Source organism: Salminus brasiliensis, chromosome 3 (genome assembly GCF_030463535.1).
Source record: "Salminus brasiliensis chromosome 3, fSalBra1.hap2, whole genome shotgun sequence".
NCBI lineage: Eukaryota > Metazoa > Chordata > Actinopteri > Characiformes > Bryconidae > Salminus > Salminus brasiliensis.
Window position 1 is genome coordinate 26665800 of NC_132880.1, and position 21075 is coordinate 26686874.

Sequence of the window (21075 nt, forward strand, 5' to 3'; positions counted from 1 at the left end):
CCCAGCATGGCTTTTTTTTTCTTTTTAGGGTTGAACCCAAATTTTCTAAATATATACGAGCAGCAGCACTGTAATTGTCAATCAGCTAAGCTATTGCTCCTGAAGCAGCGAGAATTGGCAGATTTTGCTTTTGAGCTCCATCTATAGTTGGAGAACCTCATTCACTTTATCTCCACTGCAGTAAAAACAAATTGTGCTTTGAGCAGCCCCTTGTGGAACAAGAGATACAGACCTGTCACTGAAAGTGGAAGAAGCATGTGGACTGAAGCGGCAGACTAATATTACAAGATTTTACAAAAATGAACAGTTATCATACACGCTCCACCAAAGTTACATAGTGCAGTAGCAGCAGGGCAAGCCTAGATGTCTGAAGCATCAAAGTAATTTTTAAAGCTGTTATTTTTTAGGTTAAAATGCTACATAATGCTGCTTTACGAAATGTCCTACTATTAAGCACAGAATAATGCTGCTAGCAAAGGTCTTACAAATGTCATTGAATGCCAATCTTACCTACGATTGTATTGGTCAGCACAACCATTTTTTTCCTCAATGTGCAGAGAGTACTCCTGCTAGGGCTGCCATACGACAGAGGCCAAATTGTGCTCGTACCTATGAGATTTGCAATGTAATGAAAGCACCAAACTAACATTTGCAGAGATTCATCCACACATGGGTGCAAGGCTCAGGCCATGTTCAATGTATTCAATAATTTTCTCCTACAAGTTGCTTGCAATTGCATATTTCCACAAGTGAGTTTTCCAAGTTCCCAGCATTGCATAATGTTGCTCATATGAAGCTACATCATTTGGATGTAGTGAAACATGTTGTTATTGAGTGTTGTTGAAAACTGACAACAATACCCCACAACTTACTCAGAAGAGCTTACTGTGGCACAACTCCATTGCAACATCACCCATCCTTACATATGTACAGAGTTACAACAGAGCGTAAAGCATGTTGGAAGGACTGACGGCGTTCCAGCTTTCCAAGGTTACAGCTGGGCTGCTCTGTATGCAGGCGAGACATGTGGTACACATGTGTAGAATGTTATGATCTCACGATCTATGTGGAATGTGAAGCTTTTGGCGCTGCTCATTGCAAAGTTATTTGTCACTTACGTAAAGCCATACTGCCTCTATATTGCCAAATCCATAAGAGCAATTCATTTAGCATGCTCTCGGAAAACCACCTAAACTAAAATGCCATCTTGGATGTATTACTATGTGTTATGTGGGTCTGGATAATTGGTCTTTTATTATGGGTCACTACACATATCTTATGTTTACATCATTACCTATCATGCTGTAGGCTTAAAGCAGATGGGATTTTTGCTGAGTTGGCAGAAAACCATGATAAGCACTGATAAGCATTTCACATGTTTACCAAACTCTAAATGTTTAAACAATCATTCAGACTTTCATCATTTTTTAACAGGCAAATTTGGGAACTCGGGAGCAAGATAGCAAATTGTCCAAGTAACAGTATAGGGTATAAAACGACTAAACTGCACAGGAGTGTTGGAAGTAGGGATGGCAAAATGGTAAAAATACTCTTACGATACATCTTCATGATGCACAACATTTATCACAATACGTGTTATCAAAGACTAAACACATCAGTAGACAAATTCTTAAACTACTATTCAGATACTCCCCTGTACTTAAGACAGTGATTTTTATTCAATATCTGCTGCTGCTTCATCTAATTAAACAAGTCTAATTACACTTTGTAATGAAACGTGCAGTTGATCACAGTTCTTCAAGCACTAACAGTATCCTCGAAACAAAAAACAATCAACAAAATTCATCACGATACAATAAAATATCATCATATTGCCCAACCCTAGTGGAAGAAAACTAGAAATCATGAGTCAATCTTCTGACCATTTCAATAGTTGATCGATCTATTGATTATTGAAACGAATGATTAATTATTTGGATTATGAATTTCTCAATTACTAAACAGGTCTTATTCATCAGCATTTAAATTTAGCTTAAGGCAGTGTTATGCATTTGCTGGCAATGAAGATAAATGCCTAAATGTCAAGCAGCAATAAAATATAATGAAACTAAACCAGTTTCCCCATTTTTCAATTTTTCAGAGATGCAACATAAAAAGAAGGGAAACAAAAGCAAAACAGTAATTTTAGCTTCAAGTTTGTCGACCCTTCTTCTCTCATGACCAACAAGTGGATTGGCTTTTATTGTTGAAGGGCAGGACTTTATGTATAAACAAATGCCATGTTGAGAGTTACGAGAACTCCCATTCCTAGTTTAACGAGTGACCGTTCTCCTCATTTACAACTTTTTACACAGCCTCTGTCCATGTAAAACTCCCATGCCTCACACTGTTTTCCAAATCTTTGGTGATTAATCCGTGGTTTACGTGCCCCCCGAACCAAGTATAGTTGCCATGAGGTCACAACTAATCGATTACTAAATGGGTTGGCAACAAAATGTGTCGATTTTAGTCATTGCACCCCTACTGTAGATCATGCAAAACAATGACAGTCCAGAGTTCTTTTTTAAATATTACAATCAACAAAATGTAATGGCCCCATATTTTTAAAATATGGGCACAAAACAATACTTGATTCCCAAGTGATTCAATGACCAAAGGAAGAAGCATACAAAACCTAATGAATACAACAATCCATTAAGTCATTATATAGTTTACTTTTTGGGACTCTTCTTCTTCTTGGGTTGGCATGTATCCCAAAAATAAATGTTGAGCTGGAAAGTTGTGGATTCACTTAGAACCGACTGGCTACATCAGGCTGTGAAAGATTTCAACATTAATAATGTTTTTTCTTTACAGGTGGGCAATTACTGCAGATACTGAATATCGATACTTAGTATTGTATTGTAGTTTCAAATTCCAGTATCTGGGCAACCCCAACATGACTTGCTTTATTATTATGGCTATTGACACTACTTTATTATTCTTTATTAACAAAATTCCAATTAAGTAGCTTTAAAAGGTCAAGTAATATTACTGGCCAAGTTTAACATGGTCATAATAGGCTTCAATGTTTTGTTGAAACAGTGCTTTACTAACGATAATATTTCAATGTTTGTTCAAAAATCTTCATAATGTATTGCTTATGTTGCATGTCAGAGATTAATTACAGTATTAAAACATAAATATCAGTACTAGGATCACAGATTAATTTGCAGAACAAATCTGATATTTTTAGGCAACTGACATCAGTCGGCCCCCTGGTTGACACTGAGGACCTAAACAGCACAACACAGCAGAAAGAACTGATGTTCTGAATCAAAACTGATCCTCCCGAGAGCCACAAATTATGGAGGAGCTAAGCTAACCAGCTGGGTATCACGTAGCTATGGTTGATGTTACCAGTGTGCACCTTACATGAAAGCACAGCCCAAACAAGTGGTCATCAACCGGGCCTTAGTTGGTAGTACAATAGTTCATCTTTGTCAGATGAGTGCCTGGGCCCCAAGAGTCTGTGTACATGAGTATGTGTGTAAAGAATAGGGGGAGGAGTAGAGCAGAGAGAGGTCAGTTTGTTCAGTGGCCCCTTAAATGCCTGAGGCTTACACCCTGTCGCACCTAGTATCACAAGCCAGACTTCTGCCGGTTGGCAGAGAGTCTGGTGCATTTCTGGTATGTGCAAACTGGTATGCGTGTTGGCAAATGCTTACAAACACTCATCTGCAAATGTTTTTTTTTTTTATGTAAAAAGAACAGTAAAAACTGGCTGAAAGTTCTGAATACTTATCTGACATGACATTAAAAACTGAATAACTCTGATTATCTTGTTATGGAATATATTAGAAGAGTCAGTTCTTGAAGTTGAGGTGTTGGAACCAAGAAAAATAGAAATGCGTAAAGGTCCAAATTTGTGATGGTTAGATGAATGGGTCAGATCATCTCCAAAACAGCAGGTCTTGTGGGGTGTACCCAGTATGACGTGGTTAGTAACTACCAAAAGTGCTTCACTGATGCTCAAGGCAATCCCACAGAAGAGCTACTGTAGCACTTGTTGAAAACGCTTGCTATGATAAAAAGGTGTCCAAACACACATTGCATTGCATATAATGCCCATGCTGACCCCTGTCCACCGGCAGAAATGCCTACAACTGGCAGGTGAGCAACAGTTGTAGGCATTTCTGCCGGTGGACAGGGGTCAGCATGGGCAATCATGTGGCCGACCAGGTCTGTGCACATCCCTAAAGGCAGGGGCCTCTTTCAGCAGGATAATGCACCTGTTTGAGGAACAAGTGTTCAAGATGATTACTTGGCCTCCAAATTCCCAAGATCTGAATTCAATAAAGTATCTGTGGGATGGGCTGGAAAACAGGACCTGCTGCTACACCTTGGTGCCACACTTTAAGAGGTCCTGTGGACTCCATACCTCACCGGGTCAGAGCTGTTTTGGCTTCATGAGAGGGACCTACCAAACATCAGTCAGGTGATTTTAATGTTATGACTGATCTATGTATATTCCAATGCAGTAGTTAGGTTGTTTTGATAACCGTGGGCATGTTTACTTGTAAAAAAAAAAATAAAAAAATTCATGTTATTAATGATGATGAGTATTTTTTTTTTATTGTCAGAATTGAAGGGTGAAACCAGAATTACTGATGTTGCAGAGATAAGACACTGGTACTTACAGTTGTCCATCTACATGCAGAGTTTATAATGTTGTATAACTTACCAGAACTGTTCTGCTGTGTACAATGGAGTAAAGTTTTGCATTATACTCTGTTGATGGTATTTGGGGTCCCTGGCAGTGGAATGGTGTGCAGATCAAAAGAGTTAGTGCCCCGAGACGGACTGGCACTCGGTCAGCAAGAGGCAGGAGAGAGATGTGTGTGTGTGTGTGTGTGTGTGTGTGTGTGTGTGTGTGTGTTCTACCACCTCAAAATCGGGTCAAAGTAGATCTTCTATAGACCACCCCAGTGACCACACACACTGCATGAAAGAGAGACTAAACAAATAAGGGGAAACTACAAAGCTTCACAGCCTGGACAAAGACCGGTTACCATGGACACCATGGTGAATAAATGATAAATGAAATAATCATCAGCAAAACACCAAATGCTGGATATTTTTATGGAATTGATGCTACAGGCTCTTGACAACAGCCTTCCTCCCAAAGACATCACGTGGTGTTTTGTTAAAAGCTGGTGGGAAAAAATTGCAACACTGACCAATCTCAATTCTTTCATGTTGTATTCAGTTTGGTTAAGATTTGATTTGATGACGAGTCTGATATAGAAGGTGCATCATATTAAACAGTTCAGTGACCACATTTACAAAAAGCACTGTGGTCGAAGCAGCTGTCATCAAAATACAGTTAAATTAGCCAAAAACAAATGAGGGGAAATGAAGGAGAACTTAATCCATACAGCACAGACAGCTGGATGACCCTTCCTCAGCATTTAAATGCAGCACTGCTTGCTTATCGATTGAACCTATTATTTTTTCTTTGTGTGAAAATAAACATTTTCCTTGCCAATCAGTTTTGTTGTTTCAATATCTTATAATAAATTTCAGGAATAAAACTGGGGTATACTCGCAATAATACACTGGAGGTTGTGCTATACTGTGAGATACTACCACTATGATAGCATTATTACCACTACCAGCCTTGTGCGTACAACTGAAGCACACCAGTGCCAATTTTATTTATAAAAAATAAAATGCCATCAAGAATGCCAGGTTTTGTGGAGTGAGAATAAAAACAACATTAACCACATTTCACATTACTGACGGGTAGCTTTCAATTATGTGTAATATCAAATACACTTTAAAAATAAGGCTGCTTAAAAGGGTTCTTCAAGTCAGATCTTTGAAAAAACACTTTTGGTTCCAGCTCGCAACAAAACTCCAACATGTGCCTTCTGGTGCCATTATGGACACTGATGATGAACCATATGTGGGGCCAACGTGGAACCCAAGGACGAAACTTTCAGGGTCCCAGTTGGACTACCTATACAGGCCCCACATGAACATGTTAGCTGGACAGCGTCGTACTTTGTGGATTTTTGTCATTTGCTGCATTGCCACTTAGTGGCATGGTGGTGCTGTAAAACAGTGACCTGGGAAACATGCAGCCAAAACCCCCCATAGTCTGCATGCTGTAAGCCACGGGTACCGTGTCTATGCAGTGTCATCATCTGTCGAGTTGTGTCTTGAAAAGCAGATCAAAACTTAAACTTAACTTAAAGTTAACATGCATCAAAGCTGTGCGCAGAAAAGTTTCATAGGCGAAACTCCACTTTTCCAAAAGGCAGCATGCACAGCGTTTACTCTCCTGAGGCCCTGTCTGGTTAGGCCTTTTTCAATAGAACATTTATTCATTGTTTAATGATTGTAAAAAGTATGTTTTAAGTGTGTTAAAAGTAATGCACTATGTAGGGAATATGGAGTAATTTGAGATTGGGCTGATAGACTCTTCTCCTCAGAAAGAGTAAACACTGCAGACTAGTGTTAACGTGAAGGGAGAATGGAGAGCTTGTGTGTCTGTTAACTCAGTCAGAGCTGTTTCTGGAGACACAGCTCCACAGTAATGTGTGTTATAAGCGCTAGTTTCAGTTCACATTTCATTCTGTCCTCCTAAACAAATTCTATCCCGTGGCATGAACAGGCCTGTTTATACGGTCCCAGAAATAATTATAATAAAAGATATTATTGTCATTGTAAGACCATCACTGAATGTCAATAAAATAATGCTAATATAATAGTTTAATGACGCAGTCCGAATGAATGAATAATAAGACATTTTTTTATATATATATTCCAGTTCCAAATATCCTAAATAAATAAAACATGAATAAACGCTACACCACGTTACACCACTACCTGTCGCAGGCCGCTCTGTGAGTATTGAGGCTGTCGCTACCCGTTTCGCATCTCTGATGTTCTGATGTACTGATGTTCACAAGACGATAAAGAGCTCATTTAAACATGGCAGTTGTGTCCTGTTAGGCAGGAGGGTGGTTCAGTGTAGATTAGCTTACGTTAGCTAGTCAGCCAGACACCTGCGCCACTAACTGCTATGGCTTTAGTTAAGGCAGATGAACAAACAGTCGAGGCTGGCTACCCAAAGTCACACACTTGCTGCCGTATCTACATTGCCTTAACACTGGCTAACTCAGAGCTCAGTGACAAAGGCGTCATTATCGATGCATTGACGCACACTGTGATTTTTTTTCCCCTACACAATAGATGTGTCGCGGCCTGCTTACGGACTCATTCTCCAACAGAATAGCGTGACTGGCTAAAATACACACAAGTAAACACACCTGGCAATATTGAGGTCAGCTAAAATTATCAAGTCCAACTACTGTATGCCGGGTTGTTACCAATTATAGTGACAGGCCTACGAACAACTCCACAACATTCCTCAAAATCATGTCTGGTTTAAATAGTTTTTACAGCGTCAAGCTATTCGCAAGTTAAACAGACAAATCATGACATTTCCTCCATCCTGAAGTCCTCTTAGAATGCAGAAAAATCCCTGAAGCGTCGTCACTGCATTCTGCCATGTTTCCCCTCACACAAAATGTACCCACGTTGCGTGCTGCATGGCTACGTCCGGGAAACTAGTGCTAACTTCCGGTTCACGGCATACAGTATTTAAACGTGAGTTTTTTAAAGCCTAATAGTCGACCGCGGTTTTAATAATGACTACATTTTCTAATACTAACCATCATGATTTTTACAGTGAAACCAGCAACCGTTTCACCTCTAGCCCATATACTCCCCAACTGCTCTCCCTCGCTCACTCACTAATCAATCTCGTGGGCGCTTTTAAGGCCGCTAGGTGAGAGCAAGCAGCTGTTTTGTATCAGTTGGCAGCATGTAATGTCACATGGTCTGCATATCTTTTGTCCCAAACAGAAAGCTGTCATGACACTCTCTGACCAAGCCTAACAACTTTTATCAAAGATCAGCACCTACGAATCCAGCCTAAATATTTACAGAGAACAGGTCTGAAGATTGGCACCCAAGAGCGGCGGATTCCGACGTAGCCTCTGAAACAGGGCGCGTTAACATAGACATTTGATAACGTGCATAGAGTTTCTCTCAAGCCCCTTTTTAAACAGAATACGGCACAGAAGATTACGAACCGGACTGACATCAGACTGATCCCCAGCCCTGGAGGCAGCAATTAAGGACTGCTGTGTTGCTTCATTGCCTTGTGTTTAGAAACACTGCCAGCTCACTGCTATGTGGATATGAAGAGAGTGCGGAAACACAGATGGTTAGGCAGACCTTGAGAGAGTGAGAGAGAACATTTGAGTGCGAGATCAGGACAGCGAGAGTCAGTGAGTGCAAGAGGGAGAGAGACAGAGAATGTATGTCTGAACATGCCCATTAAAATTTTAACTAGCATTCGGCAGGCCCATTGTTTGAAAGCTTCCCGCCCAACACCACCACTGACTCCCCCCAGAAACAACATATAAGATCTACCCAAATCACAGCCCTAAAATCTGCTGACTGGACATATTGCTGAGGAAAAGGGTGTCAATGTATCTTATGAGGACTGGGGCTATGCCAAAACATATGCTTTATATATTTTTCCCTCCCTAAAGCCTTGGGGGATACACTGCGGCTGCCTTTCTGGCTGTACATAGAACTAAATTACACAGTAAACAGAACTTCACCACTGGAAAACACAGGACTGAACCAATATTCAGAAAACCAATGCTGACTGTTTGAATGTCCATCTAGGAGTACTTGTAACATGCAGTCAGGTCCAAAAGTATTTGGACAGTGCCAATAGTTTTGTAACTACATTTTCACCTTTAATTCAAGGGTTAATTCTTATCAAATATACAGCATAAACGTTATGAATTACAGTCATTTGTATTATACAGTTCCTTAATTTCCGCAGGCATACATAACTGGACCAACTTAACAGTGCCTCCATCATGTTTGACAGATGATGTGGCATGTCTTATGTGCCCTTCCCTTCCTTCTCCATATTCAGAATAACCTTGGCTTCATTGGTCTAAGGAATCTTGATCCAGAACTGGGTAGACTTCATCTATAACCTTTCTGCTCGAGTGGTATCAGTGATGTGAATCTTGTGAAACTGCAGGTGTTATGTAAAAAGGGTTGCCACTATCAAAATACTTATAGACCTTACAGCTACTAATCAATCAGTTTCTAATTCTGCAAAATGAATGTCGAAAAGGTTAATGCACCAAGGTTCTTTGTTACTGTGCCTCTAATACTGAACAATGTAAGGTAGGGCGGACCTTTGGTAGGACTGTCCTATGAAAACTCCCCTTTACAAATGGAACAGTCTAGCCAGGCTGCGTGGTGACCTCACCGGAAAGGTCCCACCTCTTCCAGTTGTTGCGCACAACTTGTTTTTGTTTTTCATTTAGTTCCATTTAGTAAATGTATTCAAATTAAAAAAATTTTTTATGACATTGTCACGGTGCTGTTTTTATCCTTTATTTCCCCAGTGTTGCATATACACAAAGAACTTCATCCTGAGCTTCACCCTGAATGGGTGGGGCTACGCTGCTGTAGGCGGAATAGAAGGCTGGGCCAGCAGGTGGCTAGTGCAGCGGCTGGGAGGTGCAGCCTACGCTGCTTATAGCTTCATCCTGAATGGGTGGGGCTAGACTAGACTGCTGTAGGCTGAATAGGAGGGTAGTGCCAGCAGGTGGCTTTAAAATGTTATGGCTGATGGATGTATGTAAATGTGCCAATGTTTTAATACGCTTCTAATAGATTATGTGCTGGCGGGCGAATGTTATGCTGAAACCTCTGAAACACTCCTGTATTCCAATACAGTGAAACTTTCTTTTTGTGAGGCCTTTAACGCACACAAACGACTGCGCAGGCTTGAGGTCCTATCCCCACACGGTCCCTCACAGTCCTGGCAAACTTGCTGAGTCGCCAAGGTGTCCTCAGCCTCGTATTTCACACCAATATCACTTTCCTCAGGGGAGCACTTGGCTCATGTGGCCTCTTCTCTTCTCTTCTCTTCTGCACACAGGCTACACAGTCCCTCATCTGTTCTGCCATCAGAGCTTTATCATCAAGATCGACCAGCAGCAAGCTGCCACAACAGACAACAAGTAAACGTGGGAGAAACGTGGCGCTTGTAGTCTTCTTTGCCCAGCTCTACAGCACGGCCAGCCCTGGAGAACGCTTCAGGTGGTAGAGAGAGCGAACAGGAGAACAGGAGCCTACGTGTGGCCACACAGACACGGACTGAGGGCTGGGCAGTGTGAAAAACGCTGGCTATGAGCACACTGAACATGTTAGCTACACGTTGTTCCTAGCAGGCAGCAGCAGCAGCAGCAGCAGCAGTCCTGCTAAACCAAAACTAGGAAGGTGGCTAAAAATACGCCGCATCCTAAAGCGTGTTTGTAAACACAGGAAGGCGAAGGCAGTTACCGCGATACTAAACTTCCAACAACGCTGGAAGAGGCGCGTTAGACTTGCAGTGTTACATAAGTAGCTACATCCATCTGCTCGCCTTTTCATCCAAAACAACTGTTAGCCTAACCCCCAAACTGTTGTCCAGGTTAACTCGCTTCACCTCACTCAGACGTGAAGCAACTCCTCTTAACAGTCAGATAAAAAAAAAAAAAAAAAAAAGGACAGTCGACATGCAGGCAAAGCACACCGCTAGCAGACAGGGGTGGGCGTCGTGTCTTCTGCACAGTTTGAGGGACACAGCAGCCACGCGCTCCACACTTCCAGACTCACCTTCAGAGCAGGGGGTCTTCGTGAGGGGGCAAGCGGCAAATCCCTGCGTGCGTCAGCGCGGAGCTGTCACCGTCCGCATGGAAAAATCACGACTCAGCTGACTCCTCCAAACCCTCCGAGCCCACGAGGACCGAGTAGTCTCCTCCATGCCCGCCCACTCCTCCACCTTCACCGCTACGTATCCGCCTCCTTTAACCCCCACGCCCACCCACACAATCCCCTTCAAATGTTTTGTAAACATGAGTGGGTGATTGGTGGTAGGTGTACTTATTATTGTATGTTTTTTAATGTAGTTTTTTATATTTTAATAATAAGTTTATATATATATATATATATATATATATATATATATATATATATATATATATATATAGTGTTGATAATGCTAAAATAGTGCTTAGTCCAAAAAGTCACATTTTCTTCATGGACTATTTTGCCTTGCAACGCCCAGCATGTACCACTCCACCCTGAATGGAATGGAAGGTACACTTTACTTTTTATGAAACTATAACCAAAATAAAAAACTTTAGACATCAGACAGCATAGTTATTACAACTTGATCACTTTTTTATGATCTTGCTTTTATAGGCATTAAACACTCTGGACGTCTGGTTTTATTGACCACCACTGTGAGCAATAGTCTTGGTAAATTGCTGTCTAGAACACAGCATTTTTTTTTACTGAAGCACTCATTCTTTATTTACATCTGGAACATTTAATTTCACTACAAATCCTACTCAGTCAATTTCTGTTACATTTTACACTGAACCACCCAAACCAAGCCATGGTGGACTTTGAGGTATGCTTGTGATACGTGTCCTGTTGGAAGGCCCAATGACTCGCAAGCTTTAGCTTCCTTACAGAAGGCAAGATGTTTTCTTCTAGGATTCACTGATACTTGATTGAACCCGTTTTGACCTGCACGTATTCCACATGTCACTTTTTTTTTTATTAAAGAGCATTTCGCACCAAAGCACCCCAAACAACTGTTTACATGTTAACCATATATTATTACCATATTTGGTATCAAGTCCTAGTCATAGTCTCCAAGTACTATTTTTTTTAGAGCTATGTGTGATGACCTTTGGAACTGGACTTTACAAAACTATTAAACAATGTACAGAAAATGGGACTCCTAACAACCATTCAAGACCTGGTAGAACCCCAATATGGCTAATGGTATGGTATCTGAAGACCCTCCTCTTCCGAGAGTACTTGGGCGAATAGCAGAGTGGTCACCTTATTGACTTGTGTTTAGTAGTGTCTAAACTTAGAGCACTTTTGTAAGTCGCTCTGGATAAGAGTGTCTCCTAAATGCCTTAAATGTAAATGTAAATGTAACTTTTAAACACTGCTCTGCACACTACCAGACTAGTGGTTCCCAATCCTAGTCTGGGAGAACCCGCACTGTGCATAATGCTTTTCCTTCATATAGAACACCTGATTCAACTCACAGTTCATTTTGTGCTGATTCAGGAAGGCAGAGCACAAAATGTGCAAACTATAGAGTCCCCAACACTAGGATTGCGAACCACTGTCCTACCCTTTAATCCAGTCCATGCAGAAGGAGCAGGATTGCTGCTTCTGCTTGATTGGAAGGACAATCTGCAGTCCCACTGATCTCTGGTGGATAAGACTGGTGACCTCTGGCCTAGAGAGTACTAAGATGTTTTTCAGCAACAGGCAACTATAAATATAAACAGCTTGAAATAATCTTATAATGGCTCTGTGTTTGTTTAGTTTGTTTTGTTGGGGATTTCATCATAGGTGTGTAATCTGAAATGGCATTAAAGTGTAGATTCAGACTTTAAGGTGATGTAATCACAATAGTCCAAAGGGGTGAAAAGGGTGGGGTTGCGGTTTAAGAAAAGTAGTAGCTTAAAGTGCTTAAAAAAACTACTTGTTCAAATTGTGCAGAGAAAATTAAGCTTCACAAGTTTCATTATATACCCTAAATATGTACTGTTATTTCCAATGGACTTCATCAAATGTTCAGTGTGCAATGTGCAGTTAAAAACCTGCCCATACTAACAAACTCACAGATACTTATGCATACAAATACTATAATAAACTATACCCAAGCTTTTATGCACTTCTTTTCATTCTGTGTCATTTTTAAACTTATTTTTTTGGCTTAGTCATGTAAATTCATTTCTTTTGTTCGAAATTGTGTTCAACATTGCCGTGGGTATTTGGTTACATTCAGCAAATTCAACAAATCAACAAATGCATTATCAAGATCAGGTACTATTGCTGAACAATAATTTCTGGATCACGGACACCTCTCCAACTCATCCCAAAAATACTGTATAATGTTCGCTGCAGAGAACACAGCTCCACTGCTAAGCATGTCAATTCTGGGGTTCTTTATAACCCTGTAGTCAACGCTTGGCATTGGGCATGGGGACTTATGTGCAGCTGCTCCAGAGTGTCCCGTTCTATTGCCAATGCTTGTATATGTCTGTAAACTCGAGACTCTACAAACGAATGCCACTAATGCAGACAAAAGTTTACTTATTGTGTAAAACATTAGGAATTATGGGCAATTATTCACCACAACTTCACAATCTTTACATTTAGCAAATTTGTGGCACCCCTCCCTATTTAACCCCCTTATGGCCTTGAACACCAGGACTTAACCTCACTTCCCATCCCCATACAGTATAAGATTTAAGACACAGACAGGATCACCATGCAGTCAAGTTACACAAACATCTGCTGTCTCAAAAGCTGTGCTTCACAACGCTGAATTGGTCTCAGGCGCTCCTCTCTACCAGGAATCTGAAGCGTCACGCTTTGGATTGGACGTCTCACTCGGCAAGAATTCCTTGGCAGCCACTGTGCCAGCAGTTCCAAGAGCTGTGGACTCTTGGTCTTGACAGGATCTGAAAAGGGGAGGAGGTTGGGGGGGTGTGGGGGGAGACGTGCATAGGAGAAGTGTGTGGGTCCACAGTCATCCTATGAAGTGTGGCCCTCAGCCAAACCTGGCGAGACATTCCAGAAGCGGCGATCATGTTACACTCGCTCAAGACAAATGAGCTGATATTCAACACTGTCAAAAGTATTGCACAATGACGAAGATGAAGATAGCATCTCCGTCTGCTTGGCAAAACTGCTGGCATTTGTAGACGGCCGCTTGAAGGAGACTTGATGGAGACTTTTAGAGCATTTGTCTTTTTTATTTGTTTATTTGACCAGTTTAGAACTTCAAAAGCCAGTGCTATGGGCTGCTCATATATAACTTTCATTTTAACAGACGAATGAAAAATAGCCCTAAATGCCACTGGAGGTTTCGCAGTACTGAAATGTCCAACGTTCATTTAAAATCTCGAATGAAAGCAGGTTAACCGCAGATGTACACACTCGTTTCCTAAAACTGGGGAACCATGTTATGTACAAATTCCTGATGGTTTCTCTTGACAAAATGTTTGAAGAGCCCAGATGTTTTGTGGCCTTGGTTTGTCTTTTTTACCCGGCATGAACATCAGAGAGAGCCTTAAGTGAGCGACTTAAGATATGACCACAGTGCAGAGCCACCGGCTTAACCTCCCTTGTAAACACAAATTACACATCCGTCATGTTCAAGGGGCTGACGACAAAACATTTGCACTTCTCCAACTTTCTGAAATGCGTAAATTGGTACACCGCAAAAGTAGCGCTGCCAGAGTGCCTACCAGTAATTTGGGGTGGTCTGTGACTCATGGCTTTCCATCTCAGACATTCTGAGGAAGTTTTGTATTTGTGCAAGTAGAATCTCTTCTCAGCTTTGACAATAAAGATTGTCAATAAACTGTCACTCAGTGCGAAGCTGATTATAGTTTTACTTTCTTTTTCATTTTTGGCAGCTGAGACCTTGAAAGTATTTCAGATCCTACTTTTATAGCTTTAATAGCGGGTTTTCAGCTTTATACAAGCACTTGAAAACCTGCCATTGCCCTTTTGCCATTTTGGAAGCACAAGCTGGAAGCTGATTAGGTTTGAAAGACCTAATCCAGCTAACAATCAAATGTAATGTAAACATGCATCGCTGCCTAAATTAGGAGTCTAATCTCTGAGGGTGCAATGAGAAATAATCCCTCTTTTCAAGTTGTAAAACGCCAGTCAGCCATTGGCCAAGGCCACAGGACATAATGAGGCAGCGGTGCTGTGGCTCAAAATCCCTGAACATAGTGTGCTTGGACACAAAGAGGTTGCTTTCTGCTTTCTGGGCGCCGATTCCGAAACTGATCACTCTCCAAAATCCTTCCCCCTCCGTTGAACTTTATGGGACCGAAACGTGTGGCATGCACAGCTTCATACGAGAAAGTCACTCTTTGGGAGATCAAAGTTTTTTTTTTTTATCCGTTTCTCTAATCCTCAGAACATGATATTTTTCTTGCTAATAACCCAGAATTCCTATCATTCTTTTTGGCGACTGGCAGAGGGAAACTCGGGAGCCTTCAAACCAACATTGTTTCTGGTGGCGGAGGCGCAAGGCCCATGGAAGTGGAGAGCTGCAGACCACGCCGCTGTTTGATTTGGCCTGTTACGGGCAGACTTTGCACCACCCTGCATGCCGTCTGGCTAGGCTTGGCCTTTCGGAATAAAGTACCAAGAAAACAAAGAACACAAGCCCATTTTCTGACAGTGCCTCTCTTGCACCTGCAAGTCATTTTGCTGCACTACTAAAAGAGAAAACCGATTTGTGCAATAATCAGTTCAGGAATTCCATTTTCACTTACAAGGAAATTCCTTCCGATATTCCAGCCTCCAAGACTAATTTCTGTGGTTTTCATGGTCGGAATTTCACAATGTGGACAAATGTATGACAAGGCCTTGTTACTACAGTAGCTAATCATATTCACCATCAGTAATATCTTTATATCAATCATATACTCTGCTGATTTGCACTGTATATAACATGATTCTAATATTTCGTAAAATCTTAGAAAACTAAAAAAATAACCAATCTATAGCAAAACTGCTTATTGTTACATATGGGGACAGAAAACAACACAGCCCCTAACAACACCCACCCCCCAACCCATAACACACAGATCCTGATGCATGAATATGAACCCCAAGAGGAAGGAGGTAAATGCACAGTGGGAGTAGGGGTGAAGGTGCAGTGTGGAAAAGAAGGGGGGGGGGGGACAGGGTGCAAGTGGCTGGACAGGATATTAGACAGAGAACTTGAAAGAGTCAGATTAACAAAATTAATTACGTAAATCTACATAAATCTTTGTTGATATCAACATTTCTATATTGTCTTCACTTTAAATTATCTAAACAGCCAGGAGGCTCAACAGAATGCCACAATGGTAAGGCAAATTGATCTTTAGCTCCCATGTGCAATAACTTATACACACTTATGGCAAGCCCAGATTAAACATGAATGTAAAGCTCATAACAGCCTTTCAGACAACTTTATTTCACATACACACTCTTACTGCATAGCAGTAATGCGGTGTCGGCTGAGACATTTAGCTAAAAGCTGGTATAGCAGTCTGCTGTGGCCTCAGCTGCACGGTGGTAAAGCGGTTTGTGTACGCTGCTCAGCTCAAGAGGCCTGAGGTTGTGGGTTCAAGCTTCGGTGACCCTGGTGCTGTTTTCTTGCAGATTTTCTTTGCAGAGATCACATATTCCAGGATGTATTAAAACGTAATTTGATGTATTACCTTAACACTTATAGTCCACATATGCCAATACAGGGCAGCTAAACAGAATAGATGGTCATTTTCATATATCAGTCTTAAAAGCACAGTAACAAAAGCAGCCAGTTAAACTATAAGAAATAAAAAGCAAAATGAATTAATATGGTGCATAAACCAACACAGAGAAGTCATTAGTGAACCAGGCCTCCAGTTAAAATAATGCTTTTGCAGTTTGGGAGAAATGATTAGTGATTTATCAGGTCTTAGTTTACTTCATATGGCTATGATCCTACTTCAAAACAATGGAATTCAGCTTTAGTATTAACTCTGACTAAGAAGCTACAGCTTGTTCCAGTCTCTGTTCACTTTGAGTATCAAATAGCTGCAGCTCCTAACTGTGTGAGTTATTTATAGCTTGTCTTTCACATTTTAAATAACAGTATTCTGTGAGACTAAAGCATGACAAGCATTGCACTTAACTAATGAGAAACAGAATAGGTTACAAAAAGACAAAAGGTGTTCTTCAGTTGTTCTTCAAATGCTGTAGCAATGTGTAAACAGGTGAATAGTATTAAAGTAGGGTAGGTTGATATTAAAGGATTTTGCACAAATATGACTCTGGTTATACAGCGTTACACAGTTCTTGCTAAAGGTCTTGTGTAGCTCCACCAACATAGGGCAGTGGTCAGCCTTGCGTGGTAATGACAGAGATGCCATTCTCCCTATTACAATTTAGAAGCTGCTATTTTAGGATGAAATTGCTACATTCTCTTGCTTCAATAATGACATAACATCCATTTCTACATTTTAAGCAAAACTCGTGAATAATTTTTGTTTTGTACATTTACAGTAAAACATTTACAGTAAAAAACAATAAAAGAAAGAAACACCCTGAAAGGTCCCAAAGAGATTTGCGCTCTTGGATAATGTTTAACAAGGTCTCAGACTTTATTTAGCTTGTTAGTACTATGGTTTGTTCACAATAATCATTAGAAAATGTATAATGATGCAAATTCCAAAGTTTTATATGGTGACTTTCTTTTGCTGTTTTAAGCTGCTGCAAATGTGGTGTATAGCCAGACACCAGCTTCTGGCATCTTTCCTCAGAAATCAGAGAATTCCTCATGGACAATGGTATCCAGTTTACGAATATTTTTGGGTCTTCTGCTGCAACCGCCTTTTTTCCCATCAAAGATTTTCCATGGGGTTCATGGGGACTGTGATAGCCACTCCAGAACTTTCCAGGACATCTTCTAAAAAAACCAAGCCTTGGTGGACTTATGCTTGAGGTATGCTTAAGGTATGGGATCACTGTCCTGTTGGAAGGTCCAGTGACTCGCATACTTCAGCTTCCTCACAGAAGGTGTGATGTTTTCTCCTATGACTTGATTGAATCTATCTTGTTTCCAGTGCCAGAGGAAGCAAAGCAGTCCCAGGGCATCACAGAGCCACCATCATGCTTCACTCTAGGCAGGGTGTTCTTCTCAGTGTACGCTTTATTCTTTCTCCTCCAGACACACCGCTGATCCAAAGTTCCAGTTTGTTTCATTGCTCCACAGAACAGAATTCTAAAAAAAATTCTGTGGCTTATTTATATGGTTTTGAGCAGATTGGAACAAACTGTTCTTGTGCTTTTGGGTCAGTAGACATGCACAAGCACGGAGACCTTTAGTGTTTAGAATGCACCTTACTGTGCAAACTGAAACCTCAGCGTCTGCTGCCACCAAATCTTGCTGCGGGTCTTTTGTAGCCACTCAGGGGGTTTTTGAACATGTGCCTCTTCAGGAATCTGGTAGCAGCCAGTGATAGCTTCCTTTTTCTGCCACATCCAGGTAGTGTAGCCAGTGTTCATTTAACTTTTGACTTTTGAACTCTGCTTCCAGCTGGATCTGTAGAAACATTCAGTGATTTGGTTTCTTTCTGTATCGTTTTCCTTGTTTGTGCAAGGCAGTAATATCTTCTCTGAACTTTTCGGACAACTCTTTTGACTTGCTCATATTTCTAACATGCAATCAAATGTCACAATCAGCAAACCCTGAGTCAGTCCAGGTATTTGGTGTGTTTTATCTTAAGCATACCTGATGCAAATAACAAAGCCCTTGCTTTTCCTCCTGATTTGCAAATGTGTGCTCTAAGGAGGGATTCTATTCACTTCATTAGTCATTAAAAGTAGCACTCTGTGTTGAATTAGGAAAAAGCACTTATTGTATTAGTTGTGTTGAGCTATTTAAACTGTTCTTGTGTGACTGGTTTATTGCAAACAGCTAATAGCTAATAAATTTGCCAGTAAACCTAATTTGCAAAGAGGGATAAATAGTTTTGATTGTAACTGTATATGAAGAGAATCAGAAGAAAACCACCCCTATGTCCTCACCACAAAATGCAGCATTAGAATTTTACAAAGGAACATCAAAACAAGCTAAAAGCATTTTGGAATCAAGTCTTATAGACTGAAATTACTGCTGGAATCTACTAGAATAGATGTTTTGGCTGCAATGACAAAAAGCATGTTTTGTTGTATTTGGGGTTTTGTTGATTTGGGGTTGTGTTGCAGCCTGTGGCACAGGGAACATTTTACTATAGTATAGAAATAAATGGATTTAATGAAATACCAGTACATTCTGAAAGCAAACATCACACCATCTGTAAAAAGCTGTAGACAACAAGAGGATAACTTAAAATCCACAGTGGATGACCTAAAGTGGTGCAAGCTAAAAGTTGTGCCATGACCTTCACACTCCCCTGACCTAAACATCATTGAAAATATGTGGATAGACATCAGAAGAGCAGAGCATTCAAGGTGGTCAAAGAATTTTACAGAACTACAAGACTTTTTCTGGTCAGAGACAGAATGGTGGAAAAAAAACCCAAACAAGCACTGGAATGCAGGGTGTCCAAACCTTTTGGCACATTTCTTTTTTAGTCATTTGTAAACTGTTGATGACAATTTAAAAAAATGATCTTAAAAATATAAATCCAATGCTTCATTTTTAACCTTATGTACATTTGAATGTGCATAAAATGTCAGGGCAGTGTGTGTGTGCATGTGTGTGTGTTTTGTGTGGCAGACGAATCACATGCTTTAGTTTTCCAGAAACTATCATTCCTGACCTGACCCTTCTTCTGTGCAGCGATATCTACAGGCCTTCCCTCCCATGTTTCTCTACATTTCTCAGAGGTTATCAGTAAGCACGTGGGTGTATGACTGTGTGTGAACTCTCATGCAGAGTGGGAGGTCATTGTTATTTTTCTGCTCCCAGATGGCTCTTATTGTGTTCCAGGCTGTACCAGGTCATGCTGACCCTCTTCTCTGAAACATGAACTTGTAACACTGCAACAACACATGTTTGTCCACCATCATTTAGTAAAAGAAGATGAATCTGTCTTGAAGCATTTCATGTTTGCTCACTGGATTTTTATGCAAAGATAAATGAAACTTAGCAGTACTCTATCATATGCATATGTGTCAAAATGATGAATTAAAAGGATTTTTGACCATGTAAACAAACCAGTATCACACTAGTAGTATGCCAGTTTAGGCATAACCGGGCGCGTAATACATAGTTATTTAAATCATTTCAAACATTTGCACAAAGGATTTATGATGTGTGTCATGAATGGTAATAACATAGTCCACTGCAGAGGTCTTACACAAGTTATTTTTGGACAAAATAACATTTTACTTAATGTAGGTTTTAAGAAAAAGAAATAAAACGTACATAGTAAATTACAAAGGAAATATGAACATCAGAATCTATGTGCTTCTTTACTTACAAATGAACAGTCACACTTAACATTTTTTTTAGACTAAACTTGAAATCAATGATTTATTTAAAAGTGTTTCACTTTTAGTAAAATTGACATTTAAAATGTGCTTATGTTTGCCAATTTGACCTTAATTAGGCCTTAAAGGCAGGAAAAAAGGAATTCCTATGCAAAATTGATGGCAAATGAACATGTCTAATAAGGAGTATTCACAGGTACCAGCCAGGTTAACTTATATTGTCTAAAAAATAAACCATTATTGCCATAAAAAAGTATTCTATAAAATAGTACAGAATACTAGTATATGTTCAATCATATAAATCAGTTCCCCATTAATAAAATGCACTGAAATCTGTCACAACAGCACCATTAATGTCTTTTTGTGTATATTTCTAACAAAGTCTTTATGCAATATATTTACTGTATATTAACTTAATTATGTTAGCAGCAAATAAGTTCACTTGTTTTCAGTGCAGACCCTTCATTCAATTACGTAATGGGCAATAGCGCCCCTCTCTGGTAGCACAAACACACTTACCTTGACCAAACTAAAGGAGCTGAGCAAACTGACCAGTTTGAGTAAAAGAGACCTTTCATGTTGTCACCTTGAACATTCTCATGACATCAGTTCCCCTGATGGCCACATTGCCAGATGTATAACTCTCAGGTAAGCCAGTGCTGGAGCTGACACGTGTTTGCACATTACAAGTGTCAACAGTGCTTGACCTTGCAATTTGTGCAAATGTGGCTGGCAGTTAATGCAAAACAAATTTTAAAATAAATATTGTAATAAGTATTGTAAAAATGTAATATGGATCTGAACTTCTGTAGCTCTGCAGTCTCTTGTTGCTTGTTTGTCAGAAATAAACATAGGAGTAGATCTCACAGAATTCCTATAAAACATATTTAATGACATGGAGGACTATCACCATCTCGTGTTTTTCAGAGATGTTATTGTGGCTGTTTG

The 21075-nt window shown here is 40.3% G+C and overlaps 1 protein-coding gene across 1 annotated transcript in view; it reads right to left on the reverse strand.

Annotated features, from left to right (window-relative positions):
* The window catches only part of grb10a (growth factor receptor-bound protein 10a), a 69296-nt gene extending 58467 nt beyond the window's left edge, over positions 1-10829 (reverse strand). Inside the window, exon 1 of the mRNA XM_072675745.1 lies at positions 10711-10829. The gene's annotated coding sequence lies outside the window, so the exon portion shown is untranslated. The remainder of the gene's footprint in view (positions 1-10710) is intronic.
* Positions 10830-21075: the final 10246 nt, after the last annotated feature.